This window comes from Mauremys mutica, chromosome 14 (assembly GCF_020497125.1).
Source record: "Mauremys mutica isolate MM-2020 ecotype Southern chromosome 14, ASM2049712v1, whole genome shotgun sequence".
NCBI lineage: Eukaryota > Metazoa > Chordata > Testudines > Geoemydidae > Mauremys > Mauremys mutica.
Genome location: NC_059085.1, coordinates 31,958,438 through 31,973,033, shown reverse-complemented (window position 1 = coordinate 31,973,033; position 14,596 = coordinate 31,958,438). Strand labels below are relative to the sequence as shown.

Genomic DNA, 14,596 nt, shown 5'->3' with positions numbered 1-14,596 from the left:
AACAAGGGTTCTGGGGGCTTGGAGAGGATAAATATCTAAACGTATAGGCACTTATTAAAACTTATTTTAAACGGCCTAAAACATTGCCATCTTGCAAGCTCAGCCTTTTCAGAGAGATGATTGATACTTCCAGGTTTTATCTAGGCCAGATATATAACAACAAACACTTCTCTCTTTCTATCAAAACTAGGAAGTACATATTCATGTGACTTTATTGAACCTCATACATATGGCGTTTTATTTTGTCCAAACTGGTTCACTTATTCCTAGTTCAAAATGTATTAGATGTCCCTGATCCTGCAATAAACTCCAGGCATGTGTCAGCATGGGGCCCCATGAAGTTATGGGGTGTTCAAGAGATTGCATGGTTGTAGGGATCCACCCACCCAGAACACACTGCAGGATTAAGGATTTAGGCTGAAAATTCCTAGGGGAAGGGATTCTGTAGTAGAATGTGCTGGCCCTTTAAGGAAGCTACAAACCCAGCATGGCCAGGACTCTGGTACAATCCAGAACCCAAACATTCTGGAATCTATTGATTATAGTTTCCAGGGTGGTGTAGTTCTACTGAGAAAGGAAACTGTATACAAGAACTCCCTTCTGCTCCAACTGAAGAGAAGCCTGAATAGACTAGGTTGTGGGTCTCACATGTACTAAGGTATGGGTGTTCATAGAAGAAGTTCATGAAGAAGGAAAGCCTAGAAAGGAAAGGTTTTTGGAACTGCTAGTATGGTAATCCTGAAGTGGGGAGAACTCTACTAGGAAGGGGAGGAAAAAGGGCCTGGGGAGCCGAACCAAGCACTCTTCCTCTTTTTGGGGTCCAGGGCCAGAGCTTCCAGGAGAGGGTAGGAGGAAGCTTCCACTCTGCTTCCCTGGACTGTGAAGTCACCAAGAGTTGTTGTTGTTACACCCCAGAGAGATGGACTTCTGTCTCCCGGGAATGGCTGGAGTTTTGATTTAGCCAGAGGGCTAAATTAACCCACTGCAGAGGGCAAACTGAGGCAGTAGTCACATCTCTACAGTGAAAAGATAAGTCACTGCTACCGGCTTCACTTTCATTTGTCTGTAAAGCACCATCAACACTTGCAGTTCTGTAGGATTAATAATTTTGCACAGTATTTTATGTATAAATCATTCAGATGTTATAACCTGTGTTTTTGCCTTTTCATGCTTGAAGCAGCATTAAATGTACTTGTTGTTCATCATAATTATATTCCCTCTAAGAGAAAACAAACTTGTTCTCATGGAATATAAAGGAGTTATTTGTTCCAAACAAATGCTTGAATTCCACTATAGATTTCCATATATTTGTTTTACTACAGCTTGTCCATTTTATTATTGGAAATGCTAAAAGTGAAGCTATTTTATTAGCATACAGCTACTCAGTAGCAATACTTCTTGACAGCAAAGATGCAGGATAAAATAAAACAAAACACTTCTAGTTCATTAAAAATCTATTCCTTTCTTTTAGATGCAATGTAATTGTTCTAATGTGCCGCCTGGACATGTGGCTCACATCATATAAGAGCCTAGTATAGTAAATAGACTAAATCCTGTAGATCAAGGAAGGGTGTGGAAGGCCCTGTATGAAGCAGAAGCAGAGTGGCTCCATTGTATAGTGCGGGGACCCCAGAGATAGTAAGAAAGGTGGTTTGGAGGCAGAGTAGAGTGGATCTATGACAAGCCAGATCCATTAGCTCATTCCTCATTCAGAGGCTGTGAATGTGACTCCATCAAGTAGCTGATGCTATGTAGGGTATATACATGGATACTCTACCCCCTATTCTTAGATTGGATGTGAGGAAAGAATATCAACATCTGCTCACTCAGCTGAGGCTAGTGTGGGCCTTGGATTAAAATTAATTCATGTACTTCAATGTCTAGAATATCTGAGCATATTATTAAAAGCATAGTGTTTATTAAATGTTATTTAAACCAGCATATGATAGAAAACTAAAATAAGTAACTAAAGCAATTATCAACATATAACCTTACCACCTGATGACCTGGATTATGAAGGGGGAAAATGTCTTACAAATTGAGCTGTGATAAACTTGCAAAAACTCAGTTGTTTGGTGAACAGCTTACTGAATTCTCCAGGCTCACAGCCCTTCCCTGCTCATCCTTTGCTCTAGCTTTGTGATAGCAAATGGCTTCTCCAGACTTCTATAGGACTTTCTCCCTGCCAGCAGTGATAATGGTGGCAATGTTGGCTCTTCAGGGAGAGTCTCCGAGGGGAATCCTCTTTTTATTTTTATTTTTTTCTCCACTGTAACCTCCTCCATGCTTCTCCTCTGTTCACTCAGCATATGGTATATTTTATCCAGTTCCCACTACCTTCACTCCCTCTCCACAGGCTAGCAGTCCAAGAGGCCACCACATGTTAGAATATAGATATTCAGGCCTGCCTGTAAAGGCCTATACTTGAAGAACTTAGGTGTATTTTTTATCACTGAGCTAGTTACAGGGGTATAAAAACAAAGAATCAAAATCACAGCCCGCCTGTGTATGGGCTTTCTCTCACTAGGACAGTCAAAAAAAAAAGCCCTCAGACTAAGGCCTTTGGCTAAGCATACGGTTACATCCTCACCTTCCAAACCAGTCACTTTGAAATAAGGTGCTATTGGGCTGTTAGGAAGATTCTCTCCTGACAGTGCCCATCATCACCAGATAAAGAAACGGATCTTAAGATGGTTAAAGAAAACTTAGTTTGACAGCATCCTGTCTGGCAAGAAATCACTTATCAATGGTTGTGGTTGTGAAACCCTCATTTCCGTATTGTTTTATCTTTATGCCCCCCCCACTTTTCTATTGTTACTCTGTCTGGTTCTCTAATTGTTTCTGTCTGCTGTATAATTAGTTTTGCTAGGTGTAAGTTAATTAGGGTAGTGGGATATGATTGGTTAGAGAATTATGTTACAATATGTTAGGATTGGTTAGTTAAATGTCAGTAAAATGATTGGTTAAGGTACAGCTGAGAATATTGGGGGAAAGGGAAATTAGAATAACGTTTGCTAAGCAGGAGAACAGGGACACAGGGGGGAATGAGGAACAGGGACACAGGCCAAGGCTTTGTGGCATCAGAGCTGGGAAGGGGGGCACGGGGTAAATCCTCTGCGGCGTCAGAGCTGGGGATGGAACACTGGGGAACAGACTCTATCGGCGTATGGAGATAAGCCCGACTGGTGTGAAGGGCTTTGGAATATGCTTGCTTGGAAACTAACCCCAATTAACACTCCATTGTTTGCACTTCAGACTTCTGGTCTTCTGCTGTCTGTCTACGTGACAAGAACCAGGGCAGAGGGTGAAGGGAAAGCCCTCTAACACCACAGAAGATTATAGTCTGGTAGAGGTTCATGGACTAAGCCCTAGAGGCCCCAGATTCAATCCTGCCCGCTGGTAACTGGGGTCTGTCGGTGTTACAAGTCGGGGCTCCTCTGGGATTTCAGCTGGGAAGTCTTTGAAGCTTAGGACTCACTTCCTCAGCTAGAGGAAGTGTGTAACCCACACACCTCCTGGGTGTGGTGCTCTGTCCCATCTAGTGGCAATGAGACCACTTAGAGAGAGAGAGAGATAAAATGAGTCTGCTCTACAGCCTTAGCTAACAGCCAGTTGGCTTTTAGCTCATGCAGTAGAGGCTCATGCTCTAAGCTCCCGAAGCCCCAGGTTCGATCCCACCTGCTGATGACTGGGGTCTGTCGGTGTTAGAGCTGCACTCGAGCACAAGGAATTGTGTGGCAGCAGGAAAGAGTTTGGCATTGTCTTAGTAACTGAGGGCCCAATTCTGTCACCTTTACATGGATTAGTACTCTACTTTGAGTAATCTCATTGATACAACTGGGGACCACTTGCATGATAAGGTACAACTCACCATGGATGAGAGTGAAAGAATCAGGCCCTCAGTTATAGACAGAAATCTGTACAATAAGAATAAGCTATAAGTTGAGAGGGCATTTATCTGGGAAACTTTACTACATTTCCTCAGACCTTCTTTTATATAGCTATGACGTTAGTGAAAAGGGATTTCTCTGTGATAGCTACAGACTTGTTCTCGGACATCACGGAGTTGCACAGCTTCTCACTGTGAAAAGAATGATCATAACAAATTACAAGGATGAGTTCCACAAGTATATTTAGCAAGAGAATACAGGTATATGTAGATTTTTTAACCCCGACATTTTAAACAGCTACACCAATGCATTCATTCTAAAGAACTGTGGAATTTTCTCACTGCTAACCAAATAAAAGTTCATGAGAATGTGTGTAATGTGTTATTATTAATAATAATAATTCAATAGCAACATTTCCAATATTCTCTGTGGGGAACAGAACTCAGGAACAGCTGATCCCAAAAGCATAGACCTTTGCCACTGGAGTTACAGATGTTCTTGAGAGCGAAAACTTCTTTATGCCACTTTTTTCATAATGATGCATAAAGAATCATAGAATCTAAGGGTTGGAAGGGACCTCAGGAGGTCATCTAGTCCAACCCCCTGCTCAACGCAGGACCAAACCCAACTAAATCATCCCAGCCAGGGTTTTGTCAAGCCTGACCTTAAAAACCTCTAAGGAAGGAGATTCCACCACCTCCCTAGGTAACCCATTCCAGTTCTTCACCACCCTACTAGTGAAAAAGTTTTTCCTAATGTCCAACCTAAACCTCCCCCTCTGCAACTTGAGACCATTACTCCTTGTTCTGTCATCTTCTACCACTGAGAACAGTCTAGATCCAGTTTTGTCTTTTGTTTTTTAATCTGAAAGGATAGTGAGTGGTGGTTTCCATGTTGGTTTTGTTTTTGTTTTTTTAAACCTCAGTAATATTGGGCCAGATCCTTAGCTAGTGTAAATTGGCATCTCTCTAACTTTGGTGGAGCTATGCTGTTTGCCACCAACTGAGCATTTGTTCCACAATCCCCCCCCCCCTCCTTTATGATAGTACCTTATTTCAAGGCTTTTACTTATCTGACTTTACTTAGACCTCCTCACAAACACATGAGCAGGTCTGGTTCCCGTATACAGAGTGATTAGTTTGTGAACTAGCCAACTGTCAAGGATTACATTTGACGAGTTGAGTCTGAATCCTAAAAGCTTCTATTTCCAGGGTTTGCATGGTTATTGCAAACTGTATATACCTATTAGAGTATCACAATCCCCCCACTATATAGCCTAACAGACACTTGCAAACCAGTTAACATTTTTCATAGACTATGATAAGTCATGTAATATCCATGTTTTCCAGTTAGGGTTGTATACATTTTGATATTTAGTCTTATTTTCCCAGGATCATTTAAACTTTTATATTGGGGCTAATTCTGATCTCAGTTACACCAGTATAAACTTGGAAACTTATAAATTTATAAACAGTGAAATTGCTCCAGCTTTGTGTAACAGCTCCTTTCATCTCATCTCACCTGCCTCCTGTAGGAAGTTGAGGTCTCGGTTGGTACTCTGGCTCCCACCCAAAGTCCCAGGACAGGCTGGATGGTGTGGAGGGGGTCAATGCTTTTATACCCATCCTCAGGTTTGTGGGACCTGGGGACATTAGTGTCCAGTTGAATTCTTCACTAGAACAGCCCTCCTGGGTAGTGGGGGGAGAAGGCCTCCCTCTTGGCTATTTATTTCAATAAAGTAGTGGCCTCCATATTTAACCACATTATGGCACTGGTCTCATTGTTTGTGCGTTCACATCTGGGGAGTATAACACCTACCTACATGACAAGGGTCTGGTGGGACTTAACTATTGTAAATTCTATGTGATCTTTGGTTGCAAGATACTACATAACTATCATTTATTATTAATTAATATTATTATTATTGTTACCTTTTTGACCTGAGCAGTTAGCCAATTCTTAGCGTCTTGGAGATTGTTTCCATTAGGCAGAGAAATTGATGATGGAGACGGGTATTTCTCTGTGTGATGGGATATACCAAGTCCACACTGGGCTTGAAGGGGTGAACGAGAGCCTGTGGTGCAATTGGCCTCACCCCACTACACCTGCACTAAGTATCAGACTTAGAAAAAGGTCTGAACCTGGCTCAGTTAGGGCCTGACCAGGAAGAAGGGCAGATTTCTGCCTCTCAATCAGGGAGAAAAGTCGGGCTGGAGTCAGGAAGCTGAATGGGTCAGCTGGCAGACAGCGCTTCCCAGAACACAGGTACATCTGAATTCTGTGTGGTGGGCCTGCAGAGAGAAGAAAGACTCCAGCTGGCTCAGCTTTTGCTCTGCAAGGGAAATGGAGAAAACTCTTCTGCCACAGAACCAGCTGGACAACAGAAATAGCTAAATAGTGAAAGGGTGGGAGAGGCTTAGAGAGTGGAAGGGGCACACCAGGAACCCAGAAAGAGGTTGAGGCAAAGGACCAAGATAGAGCAAGATAGGAAGTGGTCCGGGGGGGGGGGGGGCAGCAAGGGGGTCTGTGTAATCAGGCCTTGACTGTCTTTTTAAACCCAGTGGAGAGGACGGCTTTGGGATCCCCTTCAGCCCACTGAGGAAGGTGGAGCAGAAACCCTCCAACAAGATGTTAGGACTACTGAAGTCAGGAGTAAAGATAGTCTGGGCTTGGACCGATGGTCTAACATGAAGTTGGCATACTATCAGGGATTAGACTACTGGTTTATGCCAGAAGGGTGGGACAATATGTGACCTGTCCAGAGAGCTAAGTCACAAAACCATCACAGGGCCAGTGCGGCTTTCAACAGAGATGCTATAAGGCAAACTTGCTATGCCATGCCCAGCCACCAGGGGGCATGCCAGCTGGTGAGTTTACATTTTGATGCAATCCTGTGTGTTTACAAAAAAAAAAAATGTACAGAGTCTTGTTTTCTTGATCACATTGAGAATCAAACAGGTGACAATTTCTTTGGTCACAGTCCAAAGCATCTTTCCAGCCCAAAAACTTTTCCCCCATAGAGCTCTCTCTTGGCTTGTTTTTATCAGGGCCACATTACCAGTGCTTTTTTCTATGGCTGCTTCTATAAACGATAGACAAATTTCCACCCCACACAATGCACAATTCAATTCAACCCCCACTGAAAGCCTACCACCCACATAGCTCAGCTTCTGACCAGCCTTGCACGTAGACTGTGTTTTGGGCAGGGGCTACTATTATTTTAAATATATCACATCAAAAAAAGAGTTTAACTGCTTCTTGTATCCTATTGAAGGGTGTCTATCACCCAGCCTCCATCACAACATTATTAACATGCAAGAACAGCTCATTATAAAATATGTGTGCTACACCCTTTGCCTGAATGCATTAGATATGTCCCAGTGTATTCTCCATGTTGTAGGCAGTAATTCAAGTATTTATGAAAGAACAAAATATATATTATGTTGAAATATAAACAATTTAATGTACAAAATATACACAATTCTTTCTTAATCCTCCAAAGAAAGTCCATAAATTGCACTGATGTTGAAGAGGGGGTTACCACAACTTCCAAAACAATCAAGCATCGACTTCTAGCACAAAATACAGTCGTTTCTGAATCTGAACATAAGTCAGATAAAGTAGGAAAATCTCACCTTCAGACCACTTTGTAAGCTCTAGTGTCAAACCTTTGTTTCACTTTTCTGCACAGCACAGTCGCTAAAGGAACAGTAGGTGGGCCATAGCATCCTCACTGCAGAAAGAGAAACATGAAGATAATAGATTCTGTCACAAAACAGAGTGGTCAATGATGGCATTTCTGCTGGAGTTAAAATGTGAAGTAACTCAGTGTGAGCTTTGGTCTAGCTGTCTGCCCCCCAGTTCTGTTGAAATTCAATAATACTCCACTCAACTGATCAGTGCTCAGCAGAAGAGAAAGAAAGAGACACCTTTACAAATAGAACATCTATATAGCGTGCTAAATTTTTAGCTGCTGCAAAGTGGCATAGTCCCAAAGATTTCAATGCAGCTATGGGGATTTGCACCATCTAAGAATCTGGCTCATTTAATGTGTATCAGTATAAATTATGTAAGTAGCATGACTGAGAAAAACTGCCTACCTGCCGATGTGTTCCTGCATGCCGTCCCTAAACACACACACACGCACACAGTGCCTAAATTAAAAGAAAACTAGGGTTCCAAAGTCAAGCAGTCACCTTTGAGAGATGCCAGACTGTAGGCTGACTGTGCACATGGAGGAGGAAATTGTTTATTTTTTTAAACCTGCCTCCTTAACAGGATATGAAATATGAGCTTTCACTTCTATCTGGCTGTTCCAGGGCATATATAGGTTGTAATGGAGATGCAACCATATTGGGTGCATACTCCTGATGTTTGAGCACCAATGGGCCATAGTAAGAGGACTTGATATGAGTGGGTAGATCAGGGGTAGGAGGTGCAGACCAATTGCTCAGTGTTATGGGGATTCTGCATTGCAACTCGTAGGCAGCCATGGGAAGGCTGTCCCTAAATTAGAGCAGTCCCCTGGCCTTCAGACCAAACAACAGCCTAAAATCTGTGCAGCAGAAAGATGGTTCAAATCCATCTTTGCCCTTTCTTCTTCCTGTACTGTGCATCCCAGGAGGAACAGCACAGAATCTGTCCCAAGGACTTTTTCTGACCATGGATTGTAATGGATCTAAACTTTTTCACTAGTCTTGATTTCACAAAAAGCAGCTTCAGTATGACTCTATCCCCCTGCTCCCTTACCCCAAACAGATTAGCCATTGCAGTACAGTACTTGGTTTTAATGTCACCAGTGTCTGCTAAACAAATGAAGCGGTAGACTGAGGAGTGGTAAGACTACCAACCAAGGAAAAGGAAATCCTACCCACCTATCTGCTCTGCAGAGAGAGTAAGAAGGTGTTTAACCTGCATCTCTCCCTGCAGAACAATGCAGAGGAAACTGACTATAAACTCAGCATTTCCTGTATTTCACACAGGATTAACTCTCAGTGGAGGATGTGTCAAACTGTGCTTTGTTGACCACAATTTCATTGCCTAGGAACAGGAACAGTGACTATAACTTATTTTAAAAGAAACAACATATTAGCATTTTGTTTTTATTTACAGTATTATAGTCAAACAATAAAGTGCCCTTTTAAATAATTCATTTAGAACTACAATTACACATTTTAAGGATACATATTTAATTCTAAGAAGCAATATGAAAATGGATACGTTTTAGATTAAATAAAATGTTTAAAACAACTATTCCTTATCACATTAAAATCTAATGTACAGTAATTACTTACATTAATAGACAGTTCTCTCATACTAACTCATATCAATTGTGCAAAATCTGTAAATCTAATAGTACAGCTACATTTAAGAGCTAGCAGTGCATAACTGGTGTTACAAACATAACAAAGCAAATAAACCCAACTGATACTCACTGGAAAATATTGGCAAGCTTTCTTAGCAGAAACAATTCTCCTGATAACATTTTCTCCCTCCCCCCCAGCTTTTTCACTAGTTATTGCTATTTTGCATGAAAATCTGATCATTGTGGCTCAGAAGTTTATTTGGCTCTTTGCTTATTTCACTGGACCTTATAATACTTTGTCTAACATCACAACTGATTAGCATTATTTGGAAGCATTTCTATAATGCCCTAAGTGTAAAAATTTAAGAACAGTCTAAAAAAGTTCCCTGCTCTGTTAAAGTCACCAGTATTTGGTAAACAAATGAAGTGGTAACATTACTTGAGACACCACCACACACACAACCAATATGAAAATAATTTGGGTAACAGAAGGTATGCCTAGATCGCTAGTCAGGGTGGGGAAAGGGTTGTAGTGACATAGGAAAGGACTTAAAAGTAAGAAGGAGGAGGTTGCTTGTCAGACTTGGACTGAGAGACTCTTACAGGGATACATACACCAAACAGCCTGAAAATAAGATATGATGACAGCAGTGGGAGAGTGCAAATGTTAATGCAGTGCTGTACCTGGGTATCACCAAGACCTTATCCAGGGCTTTTCATTAGTAGATTTTTTTTACAAAGGAGGTCAGCATCATTCTGCCCAATTTACAGATAGGGAAACTGAGGCACGAGGCATAAGGCAGTGACTCACCTAATGTCACCCAACAGGCTGGGGTCTCCTGAGTCCCAGTCCAATGCTTTATCCCCTAGGCCACACTGCTTCCCATGAAGAGCTTATGGATTGAACAGGAAGGAGCAAGAATTTACATGGGCATCACTAAGCAAATATGAATGCAGTTTTTGTCCACAGGCCAGATTCTCTCTCCTGCTCTTCAAAATCATAAAGAAAATGCTCAGAATTGTCAAACCTGAGTGCCTAAATTAAGGCTCCTAAAGCCATATTTAGGCATCTAAGTAGAAGTGACATGATTTCCCCGCCCCACCCCCCCCAAAGGTGCTGAGCAGTGAGGTCAAAGGACAAATACACACCAATGTTGATTATTTCTGCTAGATTTTTTTTCCATGTGATGTGTTTAAAATTGGTTAAAATAGATGTTGACTATTCCATCAGTCATTGTATGTTAATAATATTAACACTTTCAACCTTTGAAAATGTGCCTTATTTGTACCTGTAGATAGTTGTTAAATTCTGAAACTATCGGTGTTCATCTTCTTGGCAATCCCTTGTCTTTCAGGCTACTCATACGACACACTTAACTTTTAGGCCCCAATTCTGATTGGTATTGCACTGAAGCGCAAACCCCAGCCTGCAGTAGGAGCCCAGAATGATAGCTGTTCTCCTGGATTCCGCCTCCTGGCAAAAGTCCCCAAAAGACTGTCCAACTGGTCTTCCAATGGGTAGGGGATTGAGCGGGCAAAGCCAATAGAGCAGTGTAACGGTGCGGGACTCACCCCTGTGGTGCCTCCTGCTGGTTGTCCAGGTAATTAGCTCGTCCGGCCTCCGGAGCACCCTCTGCAGGCCAGTGTCCCATTTGCTAGTGGGCCGGAGTCCATCCTGGATGCTGGTGCCCCTTTCAGGCTGGGGTGCTGCCCCCTGGCAATACATGACAGATCTGGGTCTCCCCTCCCTGGGGAACCCCCACCCTCTATCTCCACCTCGCCTCAGTCTATGGCCACTGCCAGTCATCACCTAGCCCCCGTTCCCTGGGACAGACTGCAGTATACGTGCCACTCATCACCGGCAATGGGGGGTTGGACCTGCTGCCTTGGCCTACCCTAGCCTGCACCCCTGCAACCCCAGTACCCTTTTCTTGGCCTTTATCAAGGCCTGCAGCCTGGGGCGTTTCTAGGCCAGAGCTCCCCAGCTGCTCTGGCCTTCCCCCAGCCCTGCTCCAGTCTCGATACCCTGCTTAGCTCCTAGCAGCCAGGCCCATCCCTCTCTGCATCTAGAGAGAGGGAGTGTCTGTGCGCTCCTGGCCCACTGCCCTCTTATAAGGGCCAGCTGGGCCCTGATTGGGGCATGGCCGCATCTGTGGCTGGTTCCCCAATCAGCCAAGGCTTGCTGCTTTTCCTAGCAGCAGCCTCAGCCCTCTCCCAGGGCTGATTTCAAGCCCTTCAGGGCAGTAGCGGTGGTCACTTCACTACAAGCAGGAACATACTTTGGAGCTCTTGTGCTTTCATGTGTAGCAATCCTGCCCACATAGTTGGCCCCTCTAGAACCTCTTGGCAAATTATTTGTGATGTTAGCAGGAAAAGAACAACTTGGGGAGCTGGTATCACCTAGGCTAAAAAGTGCATATGAATATAACCGTACAGACTGTAGGATAGAATGCAGACTAGAATTTGTATAGGACTAGAACAGCACAACTTCAAAGTACATATTTCATCATCACAGTAGCAGGGATAGGTTGGCATAGGAGAAAGTGTGCTGACTGTGGGCAACTGAAGGATGTCCCTATACTGAAATAACAATTCTGGGACCACATATGCTGGCTTTAGGACCATAGTCTTTCACCAATGTGCTTCTGTCACCAAGAAGCTCTAATACGCTAGAGAGTCTGGGTCCAAGCTGGCATACATTAGTTACAAGTACAAAATCTAGTGCTATCTTTTTAGTCTTAGATTTTCAGTAGAGGTTGCTTGGTTTGCACATGATGGCTTTTGCTTTACATAAAATACACCTTATTCAGGCAGAACTTCCACTGACTTTATTGGGAGATATGCAATATGATGCCAGGTCAAAGTCCACAACTATAACCTAACATCCGAATGATGTATAAATGGGCAAATCTAGTGACTAAAACCCACCAATTGACTTCACTGGCATTAGTGACCCTTCTATTTACACATTTGCAAATATTCGGCTCTATTTGTTCAATACAATGACCATGGAAAGCAAAAACATCATGAATTCTTGCATGATTAAATATTTTTTGACAAAGCTTCCTGCCAAATGTGCTCACCTTGAAAACATTATTTATTGTTAGTATTAGCTGTGTAATAGACATGCTGAACAATTACGTATAGATAATTCATATGGAGATATAATATGCTGGTTAAGTGACCCAGGGTGAATATCCACATGTTCATTAACAAACTATTGGCTAACTTTATGTACAAATAATTAATACATTCTTAGAATTCATGACCTGCTCATGGATAATTTGTGAACAGGATAAAAAAAAGAGGTTAAACTAATCAGAAATATATTACAATGAATTAGGGAACAATTCTATCCCTAATTGTGCACTTAAACCCAGATCCAAAGCCACTGGAGAGCTCTATTGACTCCTGGGGAGGCTGGATCAGACACTTAAGAGAGAGAGAGAGAGAGAGAAAGTGTGGGTGAGTGTTTACTTCAGCGGGTATCCATGAGGACAGAATTTGCTTCTTGATGTTTGTTTTTTAGTTTAGTTTTGTTTTAGTTGTGTTTTGTTTTGTACGTCTATCAGTGGGTCTTGAACGAAGGGTTGAAACTCCAGAAGGTAAACTAATTAAATTGTCAGGGAAAAAAAATATGAACAAAATAAGCAAAAAATGCTTATTTAGTATGTATGTCAGTTCTCGACATTCAGAGCAGGCTCTTGGAATGTGCACCAGTTTATCAAATGTAATCCTGGGAGGATAGATTGGAAAATGATTTCTACTCATTTGCACTTGTTTCAAAGGTGACTCCATCATCACTGTCTGAAAGACGCTCTGCCCCTCAGTAACAAATGATTACAGCTAAATGAATCCCAGAGGTTTCCTACTAATGCAGAACAAAGGCATAAGAATGAGAGCTGTGGCTCAAGATCTATTTTTTATACCAGCATAATTTTTTGCTTCACTGATCTATCACTAAACAACAGCTGCTGGGCTACAGACTTACTGCACCGGAGGAATGGTACCAAATCCTTTAGTGACTGGTCGCATGTGTTTGCCTCAGGCCTTCAAAAAAGTCAGACTGGGGTGGAAGAACTGGCAGGTTAATGTCACCTCACTTCTTCTGTCAGGGATTTGAAGATGCCAGACACATCGGAATGACAGCCTGCAACAAGACTGAATTCCATATAGATTTACATTCTTATCTCCGCAGTTGTAGCTTACCTCTTTTGAAGGAAGAAAAGAAAAGTAAAGCAAACAAACCCTTTTTATTTGAGTTGCCACAAATATTTTTTTTTTTTTGTACTTTAGCTTTCACTTTATCTAAAAGTTCTCCTAATTAACAAACATCTTTGTTCCTGTTTCCAGGTGTTTAGAATGGCATTCAGATCACTTTATTATTCAAAAAGTATTGAACAATAATGGTATGAGAGACCAATTAATTAAGAATTGGGGGAAAATTAAATGCCTTTTGTAACAGACATCTCAGCAGAAGGATTTTTTTTAAATGACCCTTGATTGCATTGTTTGTGACCACTATTTGAAATAAGCTTTCCTATTTATAATAGAACCATTAAATTCACTTTAAAGGTGATTAATATTTCTGCAGACATGGATGTTCTGGTATTTAACAGGGTTTAGAGGCTATGTTATGAAGTTGGTTTGGAAAGGAATCTATCTCTCCTATTCTTGAACAAAGCAACCCTTGATATTGGGTAACTATACTGACACACATTTTACAATAGTTCATTTCTTCTAAGCAGTTGTCAGGGTCTCCTCATAATAAGACTCTTTGACCTTTAGAAATAATTCTCCTTGAATCTGAAATGGACTGAATCTGCTGAGCTTCACAACAAACTGGAAGGATCAAACTTTTCCCAGGTTCCTGGGTAGAGTGAGACAGCAGATAGGTTTGATATTATCATGACAATGGCCACAGGGATGGATGTGTGGGCAGATGGGGTAGGATATTGGGGATCTGATTCTCTGGTTGGCCATGTCCTGGTTTGGAAAAGTTGCTGATCATTTTTTATATAACTATTAACTGTACAAGTTTCCTTATATCATCTCAAACAAATAAATTGCCCTCATTATAAATGACATGAGACCCCAGAGGTCTCACTTTTTTCAGCAAAAGTCAAGTTAGAAGAAGTTAAGCTTTTATTCAATGAAATAAGAGTTTACATTTAATTTCTCTAGAATAATAGATAAGCCAATTGATGAGACACTAGGAGGGAAATTATATAAATTGATGGACTAGCCCCTCAGAAATCAATAATTATTTTCTTCACCCTCTTTTTTTCCCCTCTACTTTACAATGAAGAATTATATAGTGATAAATTACATTGGGGCACATCCTGAGGCGCACAGAGGCCTTCACTTTTGTGAAAAGGAGCTTTTAATAGGCCTGAATGAT

The 14,596-nt window shown here is 41.8% G+C and overlaps 1 long non-coding RNA gene across 3 annotated transcripts in view; it reads left to right on the top strand.

Annotated features, from left to right (window-relative positions):
* The first annotated feature begins 534 nt into the window (after window positions 1-534).
* The window catches only part of LOC123349492, an 83,129-nt gene continuing 69,067 nt past the window's right edge, over window positions 535-14,596 (top strand). For all 3 annotated transcript variants that reach the window (XR_006573567.1, XR_006573566.1, XR_006573565.1), the window contains exon 1: window positions 535-658. This is a non-coding gene — a long non-coding RNA (uncharacterized LOC123349492). The remainder of the gene's footprint in view (window positions 659-14,596) is intronic.